At 35.2% G+C, this 27,591-nt stretch overlaps 1 protein-coding gene across 1 annotated transcript in view; it reads right to left on the reverse strand.

Moving 5' to 3' along the window:
- DPYD (dihydropyrimidine dehydrogenase) overlaps positions 1–27,591 on the reverse strand; it is a gene marked incomplete at both ends in the record, with an annotated part of 741,074 nt that overhangs the window by 613,677 nt on the left and 99,806 nt on the right. The window lies entirely within an intron of this gene.

Raw genomic sequence — 27,591 nt, forward strand, 5'->3', positions numbered from 1 at the left:
GATTCACCAGAGACAGAGTGGGGAGCAGAACAGGCAGACTGACTAAAATACACTGCTGAGGGGAGCAGTGGGCAAGACAGGAGAAGTCTGTTGTACCATGTGGGTAGCTCCCTGGCCAGGGATCAAACTCATGCTGCAGTGGTTGCAGATAGCTTCATGGGTTGTGTCTTACACCACCATGGAGGCCCTAAAAGGGCATTTAAATGTGTTCAACTACACCAATATTTTACTAGATCGTTCTTTGTTATTTTAATTTGGGGGATACAGCGACAAGAAGTAAAGATACAAAATAGAGTTAGTAACTGAAAAAGAAAAGCACAACAGTCATAATATTTTGGGTTTCAGAAACCAATTTCAAAAAATTAATAATTAAAAAAAGCAAGGGAATGGATTCATGTGTCATAATAGCTCTAAAGAAAAAAGAAGAAAAAACCCTCCTCTACTAACCTTTGTTATGCATTGACATAATGTACTATTGAGTAAAATATTTCAATTATCAATTGCTGTATGCCCATTAGAGATAAGGGAGGACTATTCTGTAAGACCTTAATCATAGATTCTCTGACATCATTTTAACAATATGTTCTTGCTCAGTTCCCAAAGAGAATAAAGAGAAAAACTGTTACTGAACTCTTTCGTCTGCACCAGACCTTCCTTGTGCCAATTATTTTATGTACTTATTTTCTCAATTAGTTCTCGTAGCATTTCAGGAACAGCATATCCACTTTACCAATGATGAAACTAAAGCTCTATAATCTCACACTACCCATAAATGTCATTAAAACAATACAAGAAAGTAGTGATGATTAAAGACATAAGCACAAAACTTAGATAAAGACTTTTTTTATAAGTTAACAGTCTGGATAACTTCAAAATGAATAGCAGAAAAATACAGTGGAGCAAAGTTTATAATTACATATCCTTTTTAAAAAGATATTCACCAAGTGGAGGGAACTTACTATGTATTCATCATCATTTATCCATTCACTATACTATTACTTATTCTAAGAAAAATGCAAAAAAAATAAATCCTTCCATTTACTGTTGCTATTTTGAAGTCTCCCTATAAATCTTCTCATACAAACAAGAACATTAAGTCCCATTAAGACATAGCATGATGGTAACATCTTAAATCAATATTTGTACTGGGTAATTTAAAATTTATTTTCACACATCTCATTTAACATATATATTAATTCTATTAAGTAGATATTATTGTACCCCCCTTTTATAGGTGGAATTTTTGAGAATTAAGGTAGCTATTTTGTTGTTTCAAGTCAAATGAGTAAGTGAGATATCATTCACCTATCTTCAGTTCTTTTGATCACATTAAATAAATCCCTCTATTCTATGTATGGATTTAATTTTCTATGAAAATGATTGCAAATTTAACATTCCACATTTACTGCATATTGAATATATTATTTCAATACACTAGAAAATACATGTTTTAGTACATATGTATTTTTGATGTAAGTTAACATCATAATTATGGATATATTTATATATGTTGCAATCATATATTATAATTATGCATTAATTATGTATGTGATGTCTTTGACCATTTCACTAAGCCCTTTCTTAATATCAATATAAAATTATTTGATATCGTTATTTGTGAAAAAGGTGTCGGGGGATTCTAATTATGTATGTGATGTCTTTGACCATTTCACTAAGCCCTTTCTTAATATCAATATAAAATTATTTGATATCATTATTTGTGAAAAAGGTGTCAGGGGATTCTAAACCAACAATGAGGGAAACAGTGGAAGGGAAGAGGGAGAGACAGAGAGAAGGAGGGTGAGACAGAGAAACAGAGAAAAATAACAAAAATCCAGCAGTAATGATGCAAATTATTTTCTTAGTTACCACAAAAGTAATAATTATACTGTAACTCCATGGGAACAATGGTAATTTCACAGTAGCTCACGTTACTGTTATCACCCTATATCCTGATAACTGTGAAATTAATTTGTGGCACTACTGTAAGTATCGGTCATAAGCTGTTCCCTTGGTAACAGTATTATACTACCTTAGAGAAGGAATGTTAGGCAGTAAAATGGGAAGCAGCCAGCTGATTATACAGGGAAAAGCTTCTATCTAAATACACATAGCATAGCAATACCCCTTGGAAAAACTACATGTCTTATGAAAAGAGATCTCTGTGTTCATTGTCCATTATCTGTTGATGGTAGTAGTACAAATGAATATCAAGTAATGATGAAATTACTAGTTTACATTTAGCAACAGAGTTTTCTTATTTTTTTAAAAACTGCAAGAAGAAAGTAAAAAATGCAATACATTCATCTTGCTGCTTTCTCTTTCTTCCTCTGAAATTATTACTATGCTATTAGAAGCCACACAAAGTATATATACATATATATGTGTGCATATAAATACATGCTTCAATGAAAACCATGCACGCAGTTGACAGCGAGGCAACCCTTAGAGATTAAAAAAAAAAGGTACCAGACATATTTTTACAAATAATTTTGCTTAAGGAAATTCATTTAAGAAGGAAGATCTGTTACACCTACAGTCTACTACCTGCAAAGTCACAGAAGGAAAAGTTGAACATTTGGCCGAAAGGATAGTCGCTTACATTTCCACATGTTCTTTTTCAGCAACAAATGTTGAAGAGAGAACGCACAAAAATAGAAGTGCATCACTGGGTGACATCATAAGAAATCCTGACTTACAGGTGTATATTTTAAATGCCATGCATCCCAGTTCTGAATGGCTTTTCAAGCTGGAGGCAGAGCCTAGCTTCTCCAATTTATCTTTTCTACCCATCTTTATGACACTAGCCAGGCTGATATGGACTGGGCATATTGATTAAATTAGCTAACATTTGTGTGTCTATGCTAAACCAAGCATCAGGAGACTGGCAATATTTGTCACTTTTTAGATTAAAAAAGATGAATCTTCCATAATGAAATCATTGATTTTTTGGTAATCTAATTTTGGTTTTGAAATAATCAAGTCCTATTTGCATCTTAAGATTTATGATAACCTTCTGATGAATACTATCTTGCTTATATATGCAAGGTTAACAAGTTACTAGAAAGACTTTTATTTGGAATATCATAGACTCCTGTCAACCAAAACAACTAACTTTCAGGGTCTACTAGTTTTCCACAAGTTCAGAGGAAGAGTTAAGTTTCAGACAGAAATTTATTGATCCTCCTTAGCTCCAAACCACCAATCCTTTAACCTGGCACTTAGATATTCAATATTTATTCAATAATTTAATACACAGTCCTAAAATATTTATTTGGTCATAATTCTAATAAGGACATAGTTCTGATGTATAATTATTGTAGGATCCTCTTCTCTGTCATCTGCTTCTTCAGAATTTTTCTCCCCATTAAGATCTCTAAATAGAGACTCCAATTGTCTTGGAAAATATCACTGAGTATGTGAATTAGAGGGTATGTTTACTTTATTTTATTTTTACCACTATCTAATAACACATAGGCTAACTACAAAGTAGGCTAATAAATCACAGTTTAACAGATTTCTCTGTGGCAATCAAGTATGTAGTGAAATTGTTTTCACTATTATGATTCACTGGTTACTTAGTATATGGCCATGGGCAAGTTTCTTGACTCATTTAAACTTAATTCTCTTCAAATACAAAATGGGTATAATAATAGTACTAACTTCACGAGGTTGTTATTATCGAACAACATGACAATCCATCCACAGTATTTAAAAACACTGCAATAAAGATTTATGCTACTACAACAATTTATTAAATAACACCTTTAAAGAGCTTAAGATGTATTTGCTTCAGTGATTAATTTTTCATGTACAAACCATGCAGTCCATATATATTCCAAAATCTTTGCTAAGTTATCTACTATATACCAGGAACTAACAGGTGGTAATTAGAAAAAGAACAGACTTTGGTGTCAGGCTGACAAGATTGTAAGTCCCAGTTCTGTCACTTAAGAGAGTTCCCATCTGCAAATTATTGAAGACTTCTGAATCTTAATTTTCTATCTATAAAACAACGGTAGAGATTACAAGTTTGCACATGCTTATTATAGTTAAATAAAATTCACATTCCTTTCCATGTCAACAGTTTTCCTAAAAGATCTCATAACTCATCTTCTTCTACCAAGCCACATCCACACTACCTTTTACAGAGTCCTCAAACATGCCACCTGTTCTCATATCAAGGTGAGCCTGGGATCTCACGTTCCTTACGAAATTGGTATACCTTTCCTCACTCATAAAATGTCACAGAGGTTCTACACAATGTCACATGACATCAACTAAGAATAACAAGTTCCCATGAAGTTGAGTAGCCACAGTACTTGTTCAGAAACACAATTGGTGTTGCCTTGCAATCTAATGTGGACCTGCTTTGTGTGATCAGTTATTAGATTTTCAAGGAAGTCATTAAGTATGGGTTAGCAATTTCTAGAAGCAAATGTATACTGCATGAACAAGTTCTCTCTGACAAAAATAAAAATCACCTTCCAAAAATCCCTGCTACTTACCAGAAATCACAAAGGTGAAGTACAAACTATGTGACCCATCATAACATGAAATAAACAGTGTTGCTACTCTGTGATTTTTGCTCTTTATCCCAGTCTGACCCATTTCTTGAGATTGTTACCTCAAGACACCCTCCCATGGGGTTTTCACTAAGAATACTTTAATCCAATTTCTTAAAAAATCCATAAAAAATTACTAGGGTCTCTCAATGACTTATCAAAACTCCTGTTTCAAAAATGATACATGAAAAACATAATCCTCAGCAAGTGCTACTGAAGTATTTTATACCTGTAGCGTTGATTGTTCCATTGGAGGAGAGCAAGTAAAAATAGAAGTTCATATGTCCAGACTAGAATTGTATTGTCACCTTAAAAGTGCATTTCTTCTGAATTTACTAATTCAAGCAACCTACTCTTCCAGTGTGAACCCTCTAGCCTCCTGCTTTGCTTGCTCTTCTTTCTTCCCCATTAGTACAGTCTCCAGGTTGCTCAACACCCCTGGTATACTCTGTGCTGCCAAGTGATTAAATGAAGATACCAGAACTGATCTTTCAAATGGTCAGATCCCAGATTTGCTATATATCATTAGCATAATCACAGACATTTTTAAGAGTAAAATTAATGTAAGAATAATAACACCTTAAATTTAAGTACTAATCATACCTACATGCATAGGACTGTCAGAATAATTGAATAAACATATTTTTAGAGTTCTCAGCATATGGTAAGGCAGCAAAAAATTAAAATTATTATTATTATTGATTCCTCTAATACTTATTTATCAACCTAGATCCTCCATGTGTTCACTTGGCTTAAACTTCATTTATAATCATTTCAAAATAAACTTTTATGAAGATACCTAAATCATTGTTATTCAATATTTCCATGATGCCTTTCTTAGAAAATTCCTATTCTGAATGACAACAATCATGGCCACAAAAAAAATCAGACATATATGCAGAGCTGGCACCACACATAGCCAGTGTTACAGATTAACTGTGTTCCCAGGACTCCACAACAATAGAACATATTTCACTGGTCAACCGTCCATTCCTCCATTTTCCAGAGAATTGATTTAAAATGTTTCTTTCCTTCTGATATTCAAAACATTCCTGTTCTAGCCCTTTATCCTCGGCAGGTATCCTTCCTTTCTATTTTTGCGGCAAAATAAAATCTTTTAATAAGGTGTATTCCATAAGAGTGCTACACTACCTCTCTAAACCAGTCTCGAACAACCATAGTCTTTTCTTCTACCCCATAGCATGCTGAGGTTTCTGATTCTCATAAAGGGGCATCCCCACAAATATAAATGCATTCCATCTTCTACCTTCTCTTTAATTTTTACATCTTATTTTTGGGAACTCCCCTATTACCATGTAATTATTTCTGATCTATTAGAATTCTTCCCTGAATCCTACACCTTCTTCTTCATTTGCATAGCCAATAAAGTCCTAAAAAGTTTGTGGTCTACACCAACTGTCCCTTATTTCCTTTCAGTCCATTAATTTATCAATTTGGTCCACCACCGAGTTCATCATAGTTTCTGTTCCTATTTCTCCATAGATATAGCTCACAGAACGAACTAACTGGTCCATGCCACTCAATCCGCAAAATACTTTTCTCAGCTCTCCTTTTATTTGACCTTTCAGAAGCATTCAAAAAAAGTTGGCTAACCTCTCCATCATAAAATATTATTTTCTCACTTTCAAAACATTATTTTCCCTTTATCTATTTAGCCATTTACCTGTCTCCTTTGTTTTTGTTTTTCCTATTCTTTTCCCAAATAATCATTAAATATTGAAGATCTTCAAGATTCCTCTGTTGTCTCTTCTTTGTCTCATATTACACTCATTTCCACATCTTAATTTTATCTCTGTACATCAGTAGGTCCAGTATTCTCTACACTACAATCCATCGCTGCCTGTATCTTTGGATTTATGTGGCAAATGTAATTAAATTCATCAAGTCATTCAGCAAAACTAAACATTTGCCATGTTCTCTAAGCAGATCTGTACACTGGAGATGTAGTGAACAAACATAAAAAACCTCCTGCCCTCACAGAACTTCCATTGAGAGATGTACTCAGATAAACAAGTAAGATTAATCGTATACTAGCTAGTTAAAAGATTTTAGGAAAAATATAAATCATGAAAGAAAAGAAATGAGAATGTAAGTTGGATTACTTTTAAATAGCAGTCAAGGGAGGTACACCCTGAAATCGTAATTTTGAAAGAAGTGAATAGAGGAAGCAAAGCATGCAATATCTAAAGACAGAGAAAATGGCCAGTCTTTTGTATTTCATTTTCCTTTTCTCCTATATTCTGAAAGACATCATGATTTTCTTCCTCTGTCTCACTGTTTTAAACCATGTACAACAAATATTGACTACCTATATGTTTTTTTAATCATTGATAATTTTTCACTCCTATTTTTGTTTACAGTACTGATAATAGGTGATATTATTTATTATATTCATTGAGAAGTAGTATCTTATCTTCACGTTACCTTAATTTTAAAAATTCCCTTAATTTCTTCTAGAAGTAAACAGGATATAAATGATAAATAACAAAATTAGTCAAGTCAAAATACATCATTAAGTCAACTGAGTTTTTACTTTCTAAAGGGCACTAATAGAATAAATGATGTAAAGAAGCCAGATTGCAGTGGGTTGAGGTACGACTGGGAGGTAAAGACATGGAGTCACGCTGTTCAGACTACATATTCCAAAAGCTTGGCAGTAAAACGCCTTCCAGATAAATTTGTAGTTGGATACAGCACAATTCTGACAGTTGGTTCTTAGTGAATTCTTTCAGGTTTTTTAAACTATTTAATTATGAACATATGAACATAAGCCTTAATTAAGACAAATCTTTCTTCTGCCTGAATAAGAACTGCCAAGATGTCAGAGGCCAGACTAAAAGTTTGTCTGACTCATTACAGGCTCCACATTTGCACACTTTTCAATGCCCCCATGCTAAACCAGGAATCACGAGTCCTGTTCTCACACAGGCGCCAGTCCATTCCTTCTCCAGTGAGAACTTCAGATTTGTTTAGGAAATACAAGGAACCAGAGTCAGAGGCAGTATCCACTAGTCAAGGATCCTTTGTCCTTTGAGTGTGCCAGATATATTCCTCAGATATTTCGGTTACCAACACCCCTGACTATACTATTCTCAAGACTCGAAGGAACCCTGATTTGGGGGTCTTATTTTCTTTAGTGTGAATTTGCCAACTCTCGTGCTTATCCTTCTTATTTGGGCTGGTCATTCTGAAACCCAGACATGTTACCATTAAATGAATGTATATTTTAAATTTCCACAAATACACATAATGAGTATATTTTCACTCTTGTGCTGTAGTCCAAGGAAGGCCCCTGATAAGTTTTCCAGTTATTTTTCAAAAATTCTATTGAATATTTATATATTTTTTTCTTTATGTTTGTTAGCATTTTCTAATTTATGCCACTAGTTACATATTTTCCATAAACTAAACTGGACTGTCTAATCAAAACATAGTGAAGTAAACAGATATCTGAAAAAAAAATTAATACAGGCAAAAACAGTGTTTAAATGACTTGAAGTTTAGCTTCTACATGTCTTCAACATACAAGTTTATTAATCTTTTCAAATGAATACATTATTTTCTCAAACCAAAGGTATGAAATTATTACAATAAAAGCAAATTAAATATATTAAATGCTATATAATTATCTCATTTATATGGTTAAGGTTATTAGCTTATATATGATGTCTTTAAAATAACTCCCATTTGCAGTTACATTTCAAACTGCAGATCTGATGCACCAGCCAGGAGAAATGCCACAGTTCCTGCTGTGCTAAACTTACTGAAACAAATAGAAAAAACACTTTATTGTGTTTTGTTCCTGTTTTACTATTTTGTAATTGGACTACCCTACAGGAAATACTCCTCTTTATAATATATCACTGAGTTACTATAATAATCTTGTTTCATGCTCTTCCTTTATATACAACACAAGGGTTTCTGAATTATTATTATTTTGTATTCAGGATTAAAAAATGTATGACAAAAATTTAAAAGGTATTACTAGAAAATTAATAGAAAAGGTATTTTAGAACTACATGTAATGGCAATTTATTCTAATAACATGATTGTACTCTTTGACAATGGAAATATGGCCACACATACTTACAGCCAAATATATATGAAGTGGCACTACACAAAAATAGAAAAATGCGAGTAATCTGAAACAAATGTCTTTTCCAGTTTTCTAAAATGATTAACAGCAAATATCTTACTACTCAAGGATTTCAAAGTTCTTGGTAATTTTTAATTAATTAAATTAAAAATGGCTAAAACTGGTGTCTCCCACTATACAAAGTAGGCTTGAAATTTATATCAGGAGACTAGCATGATTATATCATGTGTTCAAGGTTAATTTGTCAAAAATAAATAATTTTAATGAAAGTACTAATGTCATTATGGGTGAAATAAAAGTGATCTTTAGAAAATATTTGGTAACTTTTCCCCCTAACTATCCCTGGATTACACGTTAAGATCATCTTTAAAGTGAAAATAACCTGAAATTAAGCTATTTTGTCACTAAAGTAATACAATTCATTTAAATGGATTCTAAGTTGGAGTATCTTATGAATAATTGTGATACACGGTAAATTTCATTTCTAGTAAATAATGAAAGTCTTATCACATTTAATTTAGAGAAAAACAAATGGTAGATATGTTAAATGATACTTTTCTTAACCCTTATTCCATTTAATGCAGACATCTTTGAGGGGAAAAAAGTTTACATAATGAATATAACACTCAATTTGGAGGTTTACATAAATTATACCAGTTCCTTAAGTACTACTGACATTTAGTGAGGAGCAGAATATAAGGATATCAAAAGATTTTATTTCACATAAAAAAATAGATTTTTTTTCCAGGAATGATGCACTTGTGAAAATATAGCATACTAGGCAAAAAATAAAAAGGAACTATATTCAATTTTGTAAATTATATCCTATGTTATGATGTCTATATACTCTTTGTGAGATTGCGATAATTTTAACATGTTCCACAAATTTGATAAGAAAAAATGTAATTGTATCTATAACATTTTAATTAGACACATCCTACAATGTAACTTTGACAATATCTATCCTAACTGTATCTCAGAATTATTTATCTTCCTACACCAAAGTCTAAGTCATTTGATTATGTTCACCCAGGTGTAGCATACTCAATGATACAGAATTCTCTCCTGAGGAAAGAAGAGGGAATTAAAGAAATTGGAAGATAACAGGTTGCATATTCTACTTGTAAAAACAGACACTTTAGGAAAGGTAACTGCTTAAGTGGTCACATAAAAAGCTCAATTAAATCTAACTTAGCATTGTCTCTTAGGATTTATAAACCTACACTTCTGAGCATTGAACTGAGTTGACAATATCTAGTGACTCTTAATTGCTCATGTTTAACTTGACCAATGAATAACTAATTCTTATTTGAGTAGTGAATCATTTTATTTTTTACAAATTTACTTTGATTTTATTATTTTATTTTATTGGGATAACATTGGCTTACAACACTGTTTGTGTATGGGAAGTACAGGAGGCCCACTTTCAGGTGTTGTTACCATACTATGCCCTCCACCAAATCACCACAGTCCATTGTGCTCCCTCCTTACTTTGCTTTCTCTGCCCCTCTGTCCTTTCAGGTAGCCATCAGTTCTAAAATCAGCTTTCTTCAGTTTGCTCTTAATTTAGCTTTATCTGACCCTTTGTTTGATTTCCCTATATTCCACAATAAATGATACCATAAGACTCCGAACACACCTCATCTCACCTCCTCTCACCTCCTCTCACCTCTTGGGAGCTAAACAAGGTCAAGCCTGGTTAGAAATTGGACAGGAATTATTTCAATTAAATGTGAAGTAAACGGAACATATACTATTTTATTTTGAAAAAAGATAAATACTAATTTGACACTTTATAAAATATTTCATTAAAACATGCATGACCGCATTCTATTTTGATTCATTCAAATGAAATATAAAATGGAAAAATATTTTGAAAAATAACGATAACAGAGATTAAGGAGTCAACTACAAATGACAGTCAAGCTTTGTGACAGAATACTAGAACCCTAGCAATGTAGCAAACCAACTAAAAGCTAAAGCAAATATATTTTTGTTTTGACCAGTTGAATTTGTGTTTCTTTAATAATATTCAAAGGTCAAATAAGCACTTAAAAGGATGGGTTTGGGGTTCAAGAGAGTGATGTCTCAGATAATATTTAGGAGACACTAATAATTGAGACTGTGAATAAAAGCATAAGAAGTAAATGAGGTCAGCAAAGTCATGAATACAGAGTGAGAAGAGGGCCAGAGATGAAAGTTTCCTATAAGTCTACATTTTAGAGAGAATAGGGGGGAAAAGTCAAATATTTTGCTTGAATTAATAAAACTAACAACTTTTAAAAATAAGATTTGTTTTCCTTTAAACTTATAATGATATGAAATTGCTTAAATTCAATTAGTACTTAACTTGGACTACCAAACACCTGGGTTATAGTAGACAGAAGGGAATTTCAAATTTTAAGAAGAATGTAGTTGGTATAGGAGGCTAATCTATGCTCCTGTTGCCAAAAACTAGAAAAAGTCACAAAATGGGACTATTTTGGGGCATCAGAGATCTAACAACCCCAGGGAAATTACATACTCCAAAGTGCCCAAGAGAACATTCCAAAGATGCACAGAGGAAAAATTATCAAAACTTTTAGTGGTTGTGGATGTGGGAGAAAGGGCATTATAATTGGGAAATTAAGAGGATATATATATATATATATATATATATATATATATATGGCATCTATCTATCTATCTATCTATCTATCTATCTATCTATATCATTCTCTGCTGGAAATATGCAAAATTATAGTGGTGTGAGGGAGATTAAAGAGTGAGGGTAGAAGATTCTACAAATCAAACAGGTAAATGATGGGGGTGAAATGAGAACTGAAAGAAGAAAATCACAAATCTGAAATTATATTTGAAGATTTGAATGATTTCTTAATAAGTAAATATTTAAATAAAAATCAATTTGGATATTGAAGATCTACAAAGCACAATCAATCACTTCTAATAGGAAGGACTATTTATAAGATACCATATCCAGCAACTGTCTAATAAACACTCCTTTTAAGCCAACATGAAACATTCACCAAGAATACACTAAGACAAATATCAGCTTCTGAAAGATTAAAATCGTGCAGATGTTATTTTGTGGACTAATGGAAATGAATTAGACATCAATGACAAAATAGAGACTTCCATCAAGAATGTCAGAGCTGCAGTTGTTACCCATCCTCACAAAAATTTGGTTTTGTCAGTTTGTTTAATATAAATCATTCAAGTTTGTATAAGTTGTTTAAATTTGTACATCACTGTAATTTGATGAGTAGCAATGTTGAATACACTTATATTTGCATTTGATATGTGTGTAACATCTTTCGTGATATCTTTTATTCAAATATTTTGACCATTTAAAAATGTATTTTACAGACTTTATATTTTACAGCGATTTCTGATAGAAATATTTAATGAAAAGTACAGAGATATTCCATAGCCCCTTCTATCACATACTCACAGCCTCTGACAACATCAACATCCCATACGAAAATGGGTCATTTTTTATAACCGAAGAATCAACATTATCACCCAAAAATCCATACTTTACATTACAGGTGACTCTTGGTGTTTTATATTCTATGAGTTTTGACAAAAGTATGTGACTTGTAACTATCAGTATAGTATCAGACTGTACTGAATTGACAACCCTTGATCTTTTTACTGATCTATAATTCTGCTTTGTAGAACATGAGCCTTTTCAGATTGACTTCTTTCATTCAATAATATGCATTTAAGTTTTCCCCATGCCCTTGTTTGGCCTAATAGCTCCTTTCTTTTTATCATTGGATAATATTACATTGTCTGAAGATACCACAATTTATTTATTCACCCATCAACTGAAGGACATTTTGGTTGCTTTCAACGCATGCAATTATGAAAAAAGCGACGACAACAGGGCCTCCCTGGTGGCACAGCGGGTTGAGTGCGACACTATGAAACTGTCCGCAGCCTCTTCAGCGTGGGTTCAATTCCTGGCCGGCCAAGGAGAAACCCACATGGCATGGCAGACCTCTCCTGCCTCACCAACTGCTACCCTGGGCAGTGTCCTCAGTACGTCTGTCTGTTCGGCTCCCCCCTCTGTCTCTGGTGAATTCTGTCACACTCCCGGGCCTCTGACCTGTACCCCAGTTCTTGTATAAATAAAAATAAATCTTAAAAAAAAGCTACGATAAACATACATGTGCAGATCTTTGTGTGGCCATAGGCTTTTAATTCATTTCAGCATACATCAACTAGCATGATTGCTAGACATGGTAAAAATATGTTTACTTTTGTAAGAAGCCAGCAAACTGTCTTCCAAAGCAGCTATACTACTTCACAGTCTCATCAGCAATGAATGAGAGTTCCATTAGTTCCACAACCTTGCCAGCATCTGGTATTGTCAGTGTTCTGGGTTTTTCCCATTCTAAGAGTGAATAGTGGTATCTTGTTTAAATTTGCAATTCCCTAATGACATAAGATAGTGAGCATCTTCTCACATACTTACTTTCCATCTATGTGGATCTTTTCTTTGGTGAGTTGTATGTCCGTTCATATCTTTTGCCCATTTTTCAATTGGTTTGTTTCTTTTCTTATCACTGAGTTTTAAGTGTTCATGTATATTTTGCATAACAGTCTAATATCAGGCATATCTTTTGAAAAAACTTTTCCCAAATACGTGGTTTGTATCCTCATTCTGTTGGCAGTGCCATTTACAGAGCAGTAGATTGTAATTTTAAAGAGGTCCAGGTGATAAATCTTCCTTTCATGGATCACGCTTTGGGGTCGGATCTAAAGTCATTGTTAACCCAAGATCATCTAGGTTTTCTCTTATAGTATCATCTAATTTTGCATTTTATACTTAGGTCTGTGATTTATTGATTTTGAGTTAATTTTTGTGAAAGGTGTACAGTCTATGATTAGTTTCAATTTTTTTGCATGTATATGTCCAGTTGTCCGAGCACCATTTGTTGAAAAGATTATCCTTTCTCCTTAATACTGCCTTTGTTCCTCTGTCAAAAATCTGTTGACTATATTTCTGCAGGTCTAGTTCTAGTCTCTCTATTCTATCCCATTGACATATTTGTCTATTCTGTAGTCAAACCACACCTACCATCTTGATTATCATAGCGTTATGGTATGTCTTGAAGTCCGGTAGTGTCAGTTCCCTAACTTCCATCTTCTCCTTCAAAGTTGCATTGACTAATCTGGGCCTTTCACCTGTCCATAAAAACTTTAGAATCAGATTCTTATTGTCCACAAAATAATTCACTGAGATTTTGATTATATTGTGTTGAATTTAAAGATCAAGTTGAGAAGAACGGACTTCTTATAATTAAGACTCCCTATCCAGAAACATGGAATATCTTCTCATTTATTTAGTTTTTCTTTAATTTCTTTCATTAGAGTTTTGCAGTTTTCCTCACATAAATCTATATTTCATTACATTTATAAGTATTTCAGTTTTTGGATGCTAATGTGAATTGTAATGTTTCTTTAATTTAAAATTACAATTGTTGGAAGAGGGGCGGAGCAACATGGCGGCGAGGAGACGCTGCGAGTAAGATCTCCCATTAAAAAAAGTTAATAGGGAGGAAAAGCGGCAGGTCCCAGTGAGAACTGGGACACGGAAGATAAACGGACGACTCCAGCAAACTGCCCAAAGAAGAAAGTTGCCATAAAAGAGGACCAGAAGGGAGGGAAGCGCAGAACCCTGCTCCCCTCCCCCGACCACAGAGGCGGCACTCTCCCACCGGCAGAGAGGAGGGAAACAACAAACCAAAACGGCCAACAAGAAAAACGGACGCAGCAAGTGGGACTGTGAGTGGAAAGGAACTAATTCAGCCACCACACCCCGTGAACGGGAGCTGTGGAGAACCCTGCAGGATCCGCTGTGGAGGTGAGCTCCAGGCGCCATTAAAGAGAGCCCCGCCCCCCAGGAGGAGACCAGCACCAGCACACAGCCCCGGCCATCCAGTAAGCTTGCGCGGAAAGCTGCGCGCTGATCCGGATCGGATCTCAGCTGCCCAGGTCCCCACGCTTGCGACCTAGGCTTGCGGGGAGACCGCGGAGGCCCTCCCTGAGTGAGCAGGAACCAGGCGCCCAGGCAGGGAAGCGGGATTCAAAAGGCGCCATTCCCGCGCCACTGATCTGGGCTACAGCTCGCGTCCTGGAACTGAGGGCTTTGGAACTGAGACCCGGGGCACGAAATTAGGGGCGTGGGTTCCCCACGACGGTGGGGCACAAGGCAGACACAGCACCCCAAAGCCGTTGAGGTGTACCCTACCATCCCCGCTCTGCTCCCTGTCCCACGGGGTGGAAAATCAGCTCCCCAAGGGCTCTAGGAGAGATCTCTGGCGCCACCTAGAGACTTGAAGCCAGAAGAGGCTCCTGAAGGAGCTAGTGGCCAGCTGGGGAGTTAGACCACACCGGGCCCCTTCCGAACAAGTAGTCTGGCCCACAGGGAGAGCGAGCACCCACAGCCGGGGCAGACCAGGCGCGCAAGAGAGTGTGCCTGAGACCAGACGCGCAGGGAGTGTGTCCCACATCACCATTTTAGAATAGGGACATTTCTTCAGTAAAGACTACTTGCAGAAGGCTTCCTCAGGAGCCAGAGGTGAGCGGGGGAAGTTCGCCCACGCCAGAACCCCTCTGGCCTGCAGTCCAAGCCCAGAGGGGGAGCAGGAACCCACCGCCGGGGCAGACCAGGCGCACAGGGGAGTGTGTACCCACATCGGCATTTTAGAACAGGGACCTTTCTCCAGTAAAGACTGCTTGAAACTGACAGATGACTCCTGGAGGAACCAGAGGGGAGCAGAGAAGCCCACCCAAGATGCCGGCCAGTCCCAACAACACAGTGTCCCAACGCATACAGCAAATTAGAAAACAGACAGTAGGGAGGAGAAGAACCACACGCAACCTAGCAACTCTCCAGAGAAAAAGCACACCACAAAAAGAAAACCAGCCCCCAGATTGCAACGACAATAACTTGGAAGAATTTCTGAGCCTTCCAGAAAGAGAATTTAAAATTGCCGTGATTAAAAAACTGACAGAAGTCATAAAGGAAAACAATGATAAGGGAAAAATAATCAACGATCAGAAGAATGCAATTGAGTCCCTAGAGAGGGAAAACAATGGTCAGAAGAAAGAAATTGAGTCCCTAAAGAGGGAAGTAAAAGAAATGCAGGAGATCAAAGAATTAGTGGAAGAACTAAAGAATTCTGGGAAAAGCAATGAAAGCAGAATAGATGAAATGGAAGAACGAATAAGTAATCTTGAAGACACAGAAATAAAAAGAACCAAAACAGAAAAGGAAAGAGAAGTACGAAGGAAAAAGAACGAAGAAAGACTTCGGGAACTATCTGACTCCATGAGGAAAGGAAATATAAGAGTTATAGGAATACCAGAAGGAGAGGAGAGAGATGTAGGAACAGAGAAAATATTCAAAGAGATAATTGAAGAGAACTTCCCAAATGTGAAGAAGGAGCTGAAAATTGATATACAAGAAGCAAGAAGAACACCAAACTTCCACGAGGAAAGGAAAAATACAGCAAGACACATAATAGTAAAGCTCCCAAGAATCCAGGGCAAGGAAAAAATAATGAAGCTGGCAAGAGGGAAGAAACAGATAACATTCAAAGGAAAACCAATCAGGCTGACAACAGACTTCTCCGAAGAAACACTACGGGCAAGGAGAGAGTGGAGGGACATAGTCAACAGACTCCAAGAAAACAGATGCCAACCAAGAATACTCTATCCCGCAAAGCTCTCCTTCCTCTTTGAAGAAAGAATATGGACCTTCCCAGACAAACAGAAACTCCGGAATTTCATTGCAACTAAACCCCCACTCCAAAAAATACTACAAGGAGTCCTAAAGCCAGAACCTCAGAGGGACGAATAACAATGAAAGAAGGCCAAAAAAAAAAAGTTATTAAAAGAATAAATAAATAAAATCAAAGGAAAGACAAACACAATGGCAAATACAGATGTTAACATATCAATATTAACTCTAAATGTAAATGGACTAAACTCTTCAATAAAAAGACACAGAGTTGCAGCCTGGATTAAGAAACAAAACCCAACCTTTTGCTGTCTCCAGGAAACACATTTAGCTACAAAAGATAAAAATAGGCTCAAAGTTAAAGGATGGAAAACAATCCTACAAGCAAATGGACCAAAAAAGAAAGCAGGAACAGCTATACTTATATCAGATAAAACAGATTTCAAACTCAAAAAGATAAAAAGAGACCCCAATGGTCACTACATTATGATCAAGGGGACAATACTTCAAGAAGAAATAACACTCATTAACATATACTCACCAAACGAAGGAGCACCAAAATATATCAGACAACTGTTGTCCTCTCTGAAAACAGACATCAGAGAAAACACATACGTAGTGGGAGACTTCAACACACCACTATCAACAATGGATAGATCAACAAGACAAAAAATAAGTAAAGAAACCAAAGCTCTAAATAAGGACCTAGAGCAATTGGGCTTAACAGACATCTATAGAACACTAAACCCCAAAAAAACGGAGTACACATTTTTCTCAAGCGCACACGGATCATTCTCCAGGATTGATCACATACTGGGGCACAAGACAAACATCAACAGATACACCAAGATTGAAATCATATCAACCATCTTTTCTGACCATGAAGGCATCAAACTAGAAATAAACCATAAAAAGAAGGCAAGGAACTTTCCTACCTCATGGAGATTAAAAGCCACACTACTGGAAGACCATTGGACTAATGAGGAGATCAAAGAAGAAATTAAAAAATTTTTTGAATTGAACGACAAGGAGGACACCAATATCCTAAATGTATGGGATGCAGCAAAAGCAGTAATAAGAGGAAAATATATAGCAATAGAAGCTCACATCAAGAAACAAGAAAGAACGCAAAGAAACAACCTAATCTCGAAGCTCAAAGATCTAGAAAAAGAACAACAAAAAAACCCCAAAACCAGTAGAAGGAAAGAAATAATAAAAACCAAAGCAGAAATAAATGAAATTGAAACTAAAAAAACAATCCAAGATCAATGAAACCAAGAGCTGGTTCTTTGAAAAAATCAATAAAATAGACAAACCCCTAGCCAGGCTCACAAAGGAAAAAAGGGAGAAAGCACAAATAAACAGGATCATCAATGAAAGAGGAGAAATCACAACGGACACAGCAGAAATCAAAAGAATAATCAGTAACTACTATGAACAGTTATATGGAAACAAGTTTAACAATCTAGAGGAGATGGACAAATTCCTACAACTCTACAATCACCCAAAGCTAGATAAAGAAGAAATAGAACACCTAAACAGACCAATTACAATTAGTGAAATTGAAATGGTAATCAAAAACCTCCCCAAAAACAAAAGCCCAGGACCTGATGGATTTACAAATGAATTCTACCAAACATTCAGAGACGAATTAGTGCCTATCCTTCACAAACTCTTCCAAAAAATTGAGAAGGAAGGGACAATACCAAACACGTTTTATGAAGCCAACATTACACTAATACCAAAACCGAACAAGGACAACACAAAAAAGGAAAACTACAGGCCAATCTCCTTAATGAACACTGATGCAAAAATCCTCAATAAAATTTTAGCTATCAGAATCCAACAATGTATCCATAAGATAATTCACCACGACCAAGTAGGATTCAATCCAGGGACACAAGGATGGTTTAACATCCGAAAATCAATCAACGTTATCCAACACATCAACAAAAAGAAATATAAAAACCATATGATAATATTAATAGATGCTGAGAAACTTTCGACAAAGTGCAACACCCATTCATGATAAAAGCCCTTGAAATTCTTGGGATACAGGAACATACCTCAACATCATAAAGGCCATCTATGACAAGCCAACAGCCAGTATCATTCTCAATGGTGAAAAGCTGAAAGCAATTCCATTAAGATCTGGAACAAGACAAGGATGTCCACTCTCACCACTGCTTTTCAATATAATACTGGAAGTCCTAGCCAGGGCAATAAGACAAGAGAAAGACATCCAAGGAATCCAAATAGGAAAATAAGAAGTCAAACTATCACTGTTTGCAGACGATATGATATTATACATAGAGAACCCCAAAAACTCCACAGAAAAGCTAATTCAACTCATCAATCAGTTCAGTAAAGTGGCAGGATACAAAATCAACACGCAAAAGTCAGTAGCCTTCCTATACACAAACAATAAATCTGAAGAAGAAGAAATCAAAAAGACCATCCCTTTTGTTATTGAAACAAAAAAAATCAAATATTTGGGAATAAATCTAACAAAAGAGGTAAAGGACCTATACAAAGAAAACTATAAAACACTGTTAAAAGAAATAGAAGAAGACACAAAGAAATGGAGAGACATCCCCTGCTCATGGATTGGAAGAATAAACATTATTAAAATGGCCATCCTTCCAAAAGCAATATACAGATTCAATGCTATTCCAATCAAAATTTCAATGTCATTCTTCAAAGAAATAGAACAATTATTGATGAAATTCATATGGAATCACAAAAAACCCCGAATAGCCAAAGCTCTCCTGAAAAAAAAAGAAGGGAATGGAGGCATCACACTCCCAGACTTCAAACTATACTACAAAGCCATAATCATCAAAACTGCATGGTATTGGAACAAGAACAGACATACAGACCAATGGAATCAAATAGAAAATCCAGAAATAAACCCACAGATTTATGGTCAACTAATCTTTGACAAAGGAGCAAAGAATATGCATTGGAGCAAAGAAAGTTTGTGCAATAAATGGTGCTGGGAAAACTGGGTCGCTACATGCAAAAGAATGAAGCTTGACCACTACCTCACACCATACACAAAAATCAACTCAAAATGGATTAAAGAACTAGACATGAGACCTGAAACCATAAAATATATAGAAGGAAATATAGGCAAAACACTACGTGATTTGCACATCAAAGACATCTTTACAGACACATCACCCAAAGCAGTGATAGTGAAGGCAAAGATAAATACCTGGGACTACACCAAATTAAAGAGCTTTTGCATAGCAAAAGAGACAATAACAAAAACAAAGAGAAACCCCACCAACTGGGAGAACATTTTTGCACCCAACACTAATGATAAAGGACTGATCACAAAAATCTGCAAAGAGCTGATGAGACTCAACAACAACAAAGAAAATAATCCAGTCAAAAAATGGGCAGAAGAGCTAAAAAGAAACTTCTCTGAAGAGGAAATGCAAATGGCCAACAGGCATATGAAAAAATGTTCAACATCACTTGTCATCAGGGAAATGCAAATCAAAACTACCATGAGATACCATCTTACACCAGTGAGAATGGCACATATTAAAAAAACTAGCAACAACAAATGTTGGTGAGGGTGTGGAGAAAAAGGAACTCTTCTGCACTGTTGGTGGGAGTGCAAACTGGTCCAACCACTGTAGAAAGCTGTGTGGAGATTTCTGGACCTACTAAACATAGAGCTTCCATATGACCCAGCAAATCCACTCCTAGGTATTTACCCAAAGGACACAGAAACATCAATTCCAAAGAACACCTGCACCCCTATGTTTATAGCAGCACTGTTTACAATAGCTAAGCTTTGGAAACAACCCAAATGCCCAAAAATAGATGACTGGATCAAGAAGATGTGGTACATATATACCATGGAATATTACTCAGAATTCAAAAAAGATAAACACATGCAATTTGCAGCAACATGGATGGCGCTGGAAGGGATCATGCTCAGCGAAATAAGCCAAAAAGAAAAAGAAAAATACCGGATGGTCTCACTCATAGCAGGAATCTAGAAAACTTAAATAAGGGACCAGGAAAATGAATATAAGAAAGTGAAAATCAAAATCAACAAAAAACTATGAACCAGAGACACTTTTAGGGGGGCGGGGGCGGGAGGGGAGGGACTGGGGTCATAATGGGGGGGCTGCAATTGTATGGGGAATATAACAATAAAATTTATTAAAAAAATAAATAAAATTACAATTGTTCACTGCTGGTTTAAGGAAACAATTGACATTTTTATATTAATCTTGCATCCAGTAACCTTGATATAATTGCTTATTAGTTGCTGCACCTCCCCCTGCAGTGACCCTTAGGGCTAATGGCTTGCGCCACGGTCCCTAGGTCTGGCTGGGCAACCAGCACGCAGGCGGAGAACAGCAAAACCCCCTGACTTGCTGCACCTCCTCCTGCAGTGATCTAGGAATCCCTAGGTCCGGCTGGGCAACCAGTGCGCAGGAGGAGAACAGCAAAAAACCGCCTGAAGACATAGATAAGACGGAAGCCTGTTGAAAGATAACGACCACCAGAAGCCACTACAGGAATGCTGTCCGCTCGGAAACTTATCTCACCTTCTTTAGACCCACAAACTTTATTCTAATACAACTGTCTCTCTAAAATCTTTTCTCTTTCTCTGTTTAAAAGGTCATTGGTTTGCCGATTAAAAAAGAACATACGAAATCTAATAACTAGGCTGATTCAAATGAAACGTTACTAAACTCTGTGTATTAATAGAACTGCTAGCTTAATAATTTCTCTGTTGTATACTTAGCCTAGTTTGTATTAATCTAAATGATAAAAATATTACATTGTGAAAAGTAAAATTCACCCTTGTTAATTAATAGTAATAGTGAGTAGTTAAAACAAAAAGTAATCATATAAAACAAAAAGAAAAATTAATAGCCTAACTACTTAGGAATGCGCCTGGGTCCAGATGTAAATCACTGCCCTGTCAATGATAAGCTAAACCTATAAGCAAGCTGATTTCTTCACTGACGTTCGCCATTCCTATGCTTTTAGAAAACATATAAATACTGGTCACCAACTCAAATAAAATTACACTCAGATTTTCACTCTTGAAGTGTGTCTGTTTGTCATTTCCTTAACCGAATCCCTGACCACCCTGCGCAGTCTCTCAACCCTGAGACGACCTCATCGCTCACTGCTGTGCTGGTCCGCGGCAATTAGTTCTAGTTTTTTTTTTTCAAATTAGATAATCATGTTATATAAGAAAAACAGTTTTACTTCTTCCTTCCCTAGCAGCATATCTTTTATTTATTTTTCTTATCTTACTACATCAGCTAGAATTTCAATATAAAACACACTGTTGAGAGTGGACATCCTTACCATGTTCCTGATCTGATCAGGGAGACCCCTTTTTAAAATATTTTTATTATTTAAAATAATAATTTATATATCAATAATGTTGATCCATTATAATAAGGGGAGTATAGTTTTATAACAAATTGTGAAATTGTTCCAAAGTGACTGTAAAATGTCCTCTAAATTTTGCTTTTAACTGCATCTGATAAATTTGTAGTATTATTCAGTTTGAAATATTTCTAAAGCTTCCTTTGTGATTTCTTCTCTGATTCATGGCTAATTTGAATCTTTTCTTTAATTTCTAAATGTTTGGACCATTGTAGAGAGAAAGTGAGTCATTAAACGCAAGGTCAGTGAGATAGTGGAGGGAATCTGTATTATATTTGGCTTTATAAGAATATTTTCTTTTACTTTCAGTGGTAAGTCACTAAAAAGGGCTTTAAGCAGATTTGATAAATTAATAAGATCATTCTGGCTTCTTCAAAGAAAACAGGCTTTATGGAGATCAAATGGAAGTATAGCCCTCAAACTTAGCTACATTGCAGTCACCTGGGAATCTTCCTACAGGAATACATCCATACAACAACCACTTCTCATATAATTGCTCTGGAGTCTGGCTTACACAGAGACTCTTTTTCACTCATTTCCTGCCCAAGATGATTCCAAGCACCAGAATTACCTAATTTAAACATTCTGGATATATTTTTAAAGATGAGTCAAGAGGGCCTCCCTGGTGACCTAAGGGTTTAGTCTCAGTACCATCATCACTACAGACTAAGTTCAATCCCCAGCCAGGGAGCTAACCCATATATGGTGCAGCAGACCTCTCTTGTCTCACCCACTGATCCCCTTAGCAGTGTGATTTAGTAAATCTGCCTGTTTTGCTCACCATTCTGTTTCTGGTGAATCCTCTCACCTCCCCCCTGCCATGCCACCACCCCATCACCACCACCACCTCTGGCCTACACCCCAGTTCTATGCAAAATAAATATATTTTTTTAAAAGATGAGTAAAATGATACAATCATAAAATGCAGAGTATACAAGGAATAAAGAGTCAAAAATAACTCCAGTTTTGACTAAACTAATACTGAGCTACTAAAAGTAAATTTATACTCAACCACAAGATACATTAGTGGTAATGAGATCTAGGTTAGTTAAGCTTCCTTTCAGGCTCTACATTCCTAGAGAACTCTGCACCACAAAAATCACTTCTTTATGATTTGCCCTCTTCTTTGAGTCTACAGCCTCCTAGCTTTTCTTCAAATCTCAGCTCAATTAAGACACTTGGGGAATATTCCTTGTCAAATCATGCTGTAATTTAGTAGAACTTAGCAACATTTCCTCTTCTTTAGAGAAATACCTTGGTTATAATTCTATATACATCTACAGTTATTTTATTAATGCCTATATTCCATCAATTAGATTCTGAGGTTAAAGAGCATGAAAATTTGCTCATGATTTTATTCCAGTGCTTACTTGTGCTTGTGTATTTAAGAACTCAAAAAAAATATTTGAAAGAATGAACCCATGTATAAGAGTTTATATAAGAGATGGAGGAGGTGGACCAAGGATGCTATGGTGGTGGGAGAGCTACGGGGACAACATGTGATGGGAGAAATCAAATAATGTCTGAAATTAATAATGATGTAAGAAAATAAATTAATTGATAAAAAAATAAGTAAATAGGGCCTCCCTGGTGGCGCAGGGATTGCAAAGCTGTCCACAATCTCTGCAGCACTGGTTCGATCCCCGGCAGCTGGGTGAGGGTCCCACCTGGCACACAGACCTCTCCTGCTGTCCGCTGCTCCCCTCAGCAGTGTGCTTCTTCAGTCTGCCTGCTCTGTTCCCCACTCTGGCTCTGGTGAATTCTCTCACCCTCCCACGCTTCTGATTGTACCCAGTGCTTGTATAAATAAATAAATAAATCTTTTAAAAAAAAGTAAATAAAGAGTGTGTAGAAACACTAGTTATCTCCACAAATTTTAAATGCTATTGTGTTTTCTGTGGCCTTATATAATGTCTATTTTACTAGCATTACCCTTTTAAATTTTATTAGTGCTTACCTATAAAAGCTGCTCAAAACAATATATAACTTAAAGTAATAACAAAGCCCTAAAAACCCTAGAGATGAGATCTAAGACTCTTGCATATAAAATATAACTTCATATAAAATTCAATAAATTACACTTTCAATCAGTATTTTTAATTACACCCAAATACATACAAACTTTTGGAATTTTGTTATGCTATATAAACATGTGCAAATATATATAACTTTTCCTAAATTACAATATCCAAATTGCAGATTGAATTTCAAAGTATACATCAACACAATGTAATTCTTAGCAGCTGCTAGCATTTATAAACCCTAATGTCACCACTTAATTATCATTCAAAGATGAAGAACCTAAGCACACAAACTTAAAGAAATAATTTAAAAAAAACTGATCATACTATTTCAATAACATCAATCAAGAGCTGAACATCACTAAGTATGAACTTAAATTGTAAAAGCCAACACAACGGAATCATCCCTTTATAGTGATGAAGTCTTGGTACACATGATATCTACATACATGATAACTACAATCACTTTCTATAGTACTAAAGATGTGGAATGTGACAAGATGTTCAAAGACATTTGGATTATGTTACAAGGAATGCGTTTGTGTTTGCATGGCTGTGTGTGTGTATCCTTTGTTGTTCATGTTTATTTGTTTTCAAATGCTGAGGCTGCTTTTTCCAAAGTACATTTTGAAAAATTAGCAGTCTAACAGTAGTACAACAGCCTGGTTCTAGTGAGGTACAATTGATCTACAATATTACATACTTATGAGGATATAGAATACATATGTGCAAATATATATAATGCTTATATAATACTTATTTTATGGAGATTTATTCATAGTCCTAAATGTATTATTGAGCAATTTGTTTAAACAGTCTATTTCTATTTTTCATCAAATTTGTATTGTATTTGTTGTTATATATAAGCACAAAAAGAATAATCAGAGGCATGGAATTATTTAGAAATGTCTAAAAATCTTAGTTTCTTCCTATAATTATAGCTTATAAATGGTAATTTTTAGTATTAATATAGTCGAGATATCTTTCCAGAATAATTGTATCATGTATAGAAATAAGTGTGGAAAATTTATGTGTCATTACCCATAAAAACCAGCATGTATTTTGATGGAATAATCGATTCCATAAAAACTTTAGATGAGCAGAATAATCCTGAATAAATATGAATTATGGGACAAGGCTTATATTTATACCAAACAACAGCAGACTTTCATTTTAATAGAATGGCCCAACTATAGGAATAATTCTCAGGCTTCAATTAATGGTGATGGACTGGCTCAAACAGGCTATGCAATGTTTTTTTAAATTATTTAATATATTTTATTCATATGCAATCATTTAGCTATAATTATGTGTCAAAACGAGTAATTTTTTCCTTTACAGTGAAAATCTTTTCTTATTCTTTATTCACTATTAAAAGGAAAAAATCTGATTCCCTAAACAGCTTTTGCATCCGAACTGTTTAAATTTCAACACAATTCTTACCTCTGGGTGAGAAATGTCTCAAGCAATATTCCCTCACAGAATATAAAATTATAAACAACATCTAAAGGGATGAAGGAGAAATGAAATATGAAGGGAAAATATGACAATGACAAATATAATACCAGTAAGTAATTTAACCTTATTGTAAATCATTTTTCTTCTCTATCTTAAAAAAAAAAAAAAAGATTACTCTCAACTCTCCTGAAAGATAAAGATACTGCCAAGATAATTGGTTTGTAAACATAAGTCAGATATCAACTAAAAGTATTACTTCTGTGGTCCAATAACAAACACCCGTTTCCACCAAAACTTGCTGAAGTTGATGTTAAAAAAGATCTCTAAAAAAATGACTTATTTTAGTTCTTCTCTTTCCTAAAGTAAAGGACCTTAAATAAGTCTAAAAGAAAATAAACGTGTAAAATTAACTAGGAAGATAGTAGGAAGGTTTTGTTGTTGGTGTCTTTTGTGACGTAGAGTTCACAGTATCCATTATGACATCTCATTTAATCCTAAAACAACCAAATTCTTTCTGGATTAGAAGAAAATCATTAAAGTCTGACTTGCTAAATAAATATAGATTGGTCATTTTTTTTTTAAATGTAGGCAATTCCCTCAATCATCCCATGGTACAAAACTTATAAAGGAGTTAAATAATGGACCATAGGCTTCATCACAATCAGTATTTTCCAATATCAGATATCATATATGCACCTTAGTAGATGCCATGAATCTGTATCATTTATAAGAATAAGTGATGAACTAAAATAATACAATACTTTACTTACGTTTTCATAAGTACCACACTGTGGTAAACTACTGTCAAACTGAAGAGTAATACCACACTGTTTCATAAAGCAGTGGTTCGTCAGTGGGCAGTCCACACTTTTACTATAAACCAGGAACATAAACTAATAGCAGTTGATTTGATGGTATTGATATGATACCTCATTTTGGCTGCACATAGATAATTTTGAAATTGCACTGGGTGATTTAGTTTTAAATATGTGTGTTTACTTGAATCAACAAATACAGGGAATTAACTTACTCAATTTCAAGGACTAGTCCAGACTTTGGGATACATGACACCTCAGTAAATGTTCCAAAGTCATGTGTATTAACATAATAGGAAAGGCTTCAGAGTATTTTTTAGTATCAATTGATCTGAGACAGTCACTAATTCATAATAACTTTATCAAATAGTTCTTTGAAATGCATTTTAATTGACTCAAGTCAAGTCTGCTATTAACCAGAGGTCAGTATATAACCTACAAGACAAATCCAGGAGGTCAACTATTTCTATAAATAAAATTTTATTAGGACACAGCCACACCAATACAGTCACATCAATTAGTGCACCTACTGGCTATATGGCAGCTTTTCATCAACCCAATAAAATAACTGCAACAGATTATGTGAGCCAGAAAGTTTAGGATATTTACTATATGTTCTCTTATGTAAAATGTTTGTTTACCTCTACTGAGGCTATCAAATAACCATACTTTGTGAAATAAAACAAGTTCAGAAAAATAAATCTGACTTATTAGCTATTTTCAACAATTTTCAGATGGGGATGCTTTTCTCAAAAAAAAAAAAAATAAATAAACACAAAAAACTCCCTCCCAGTGGATGGGATTTAGTATATATCATAATATCCTATAGATTTTTTTTAAAGAATTATTTATTTATACAAGAACCGGGGTACAGGCCAGAGGTGTGTGGGGTGAGAGGATTCACAAGAGAGAGAGTGGGGAGCAGAACAGGCAGACTGACTGAAATACACTGCTGAGGGGAGCAGTGGGCGAGACAGGAGAGGTCTGCCTCACCATGTGTATATCTCCATGGCCGGTGGAGATCGAACCAGCACAGAAGAGGTTGCAGATAGCCTCACAGCGCTGCGCTCAACCACCTGCACCACCAGGGAGACCCCTATAGAAATATTAGGTAAAGCCTAGTATTCCTGTTAAATTTAATTCACTGATATATGAAAAATGAAAATAACATAACTACACTGCAACATATATCTTCCAGAAGAGAAGACTGTACATGGGTGGGGTAGCTTTTATATTATTTTATATGGGGAATAAATCTAAATTAATTAGAAAAGGCATTAACAAAAAAGACCAATTTTCTTATAAACAACAATATATTAATCTATAAACCAATTCTATTATTCTTCTTAAGTTGTATAAAATAGCAAATATAATTAGAAAATACGTATTCAAAACATGTAAACCACTAATTTTCCACTTGTAAAGGCTT

This window comes from Talpa europaea (genome assembly GCF_964194135.1).
Source record: "Talpa europaea genome assembly, chromosome: 9".
NCBI lineage: Eukaryota > Metazoa > Chordata > Mammalia > Eulipotyphla > Talpidae > Talpa > Talpa europaea.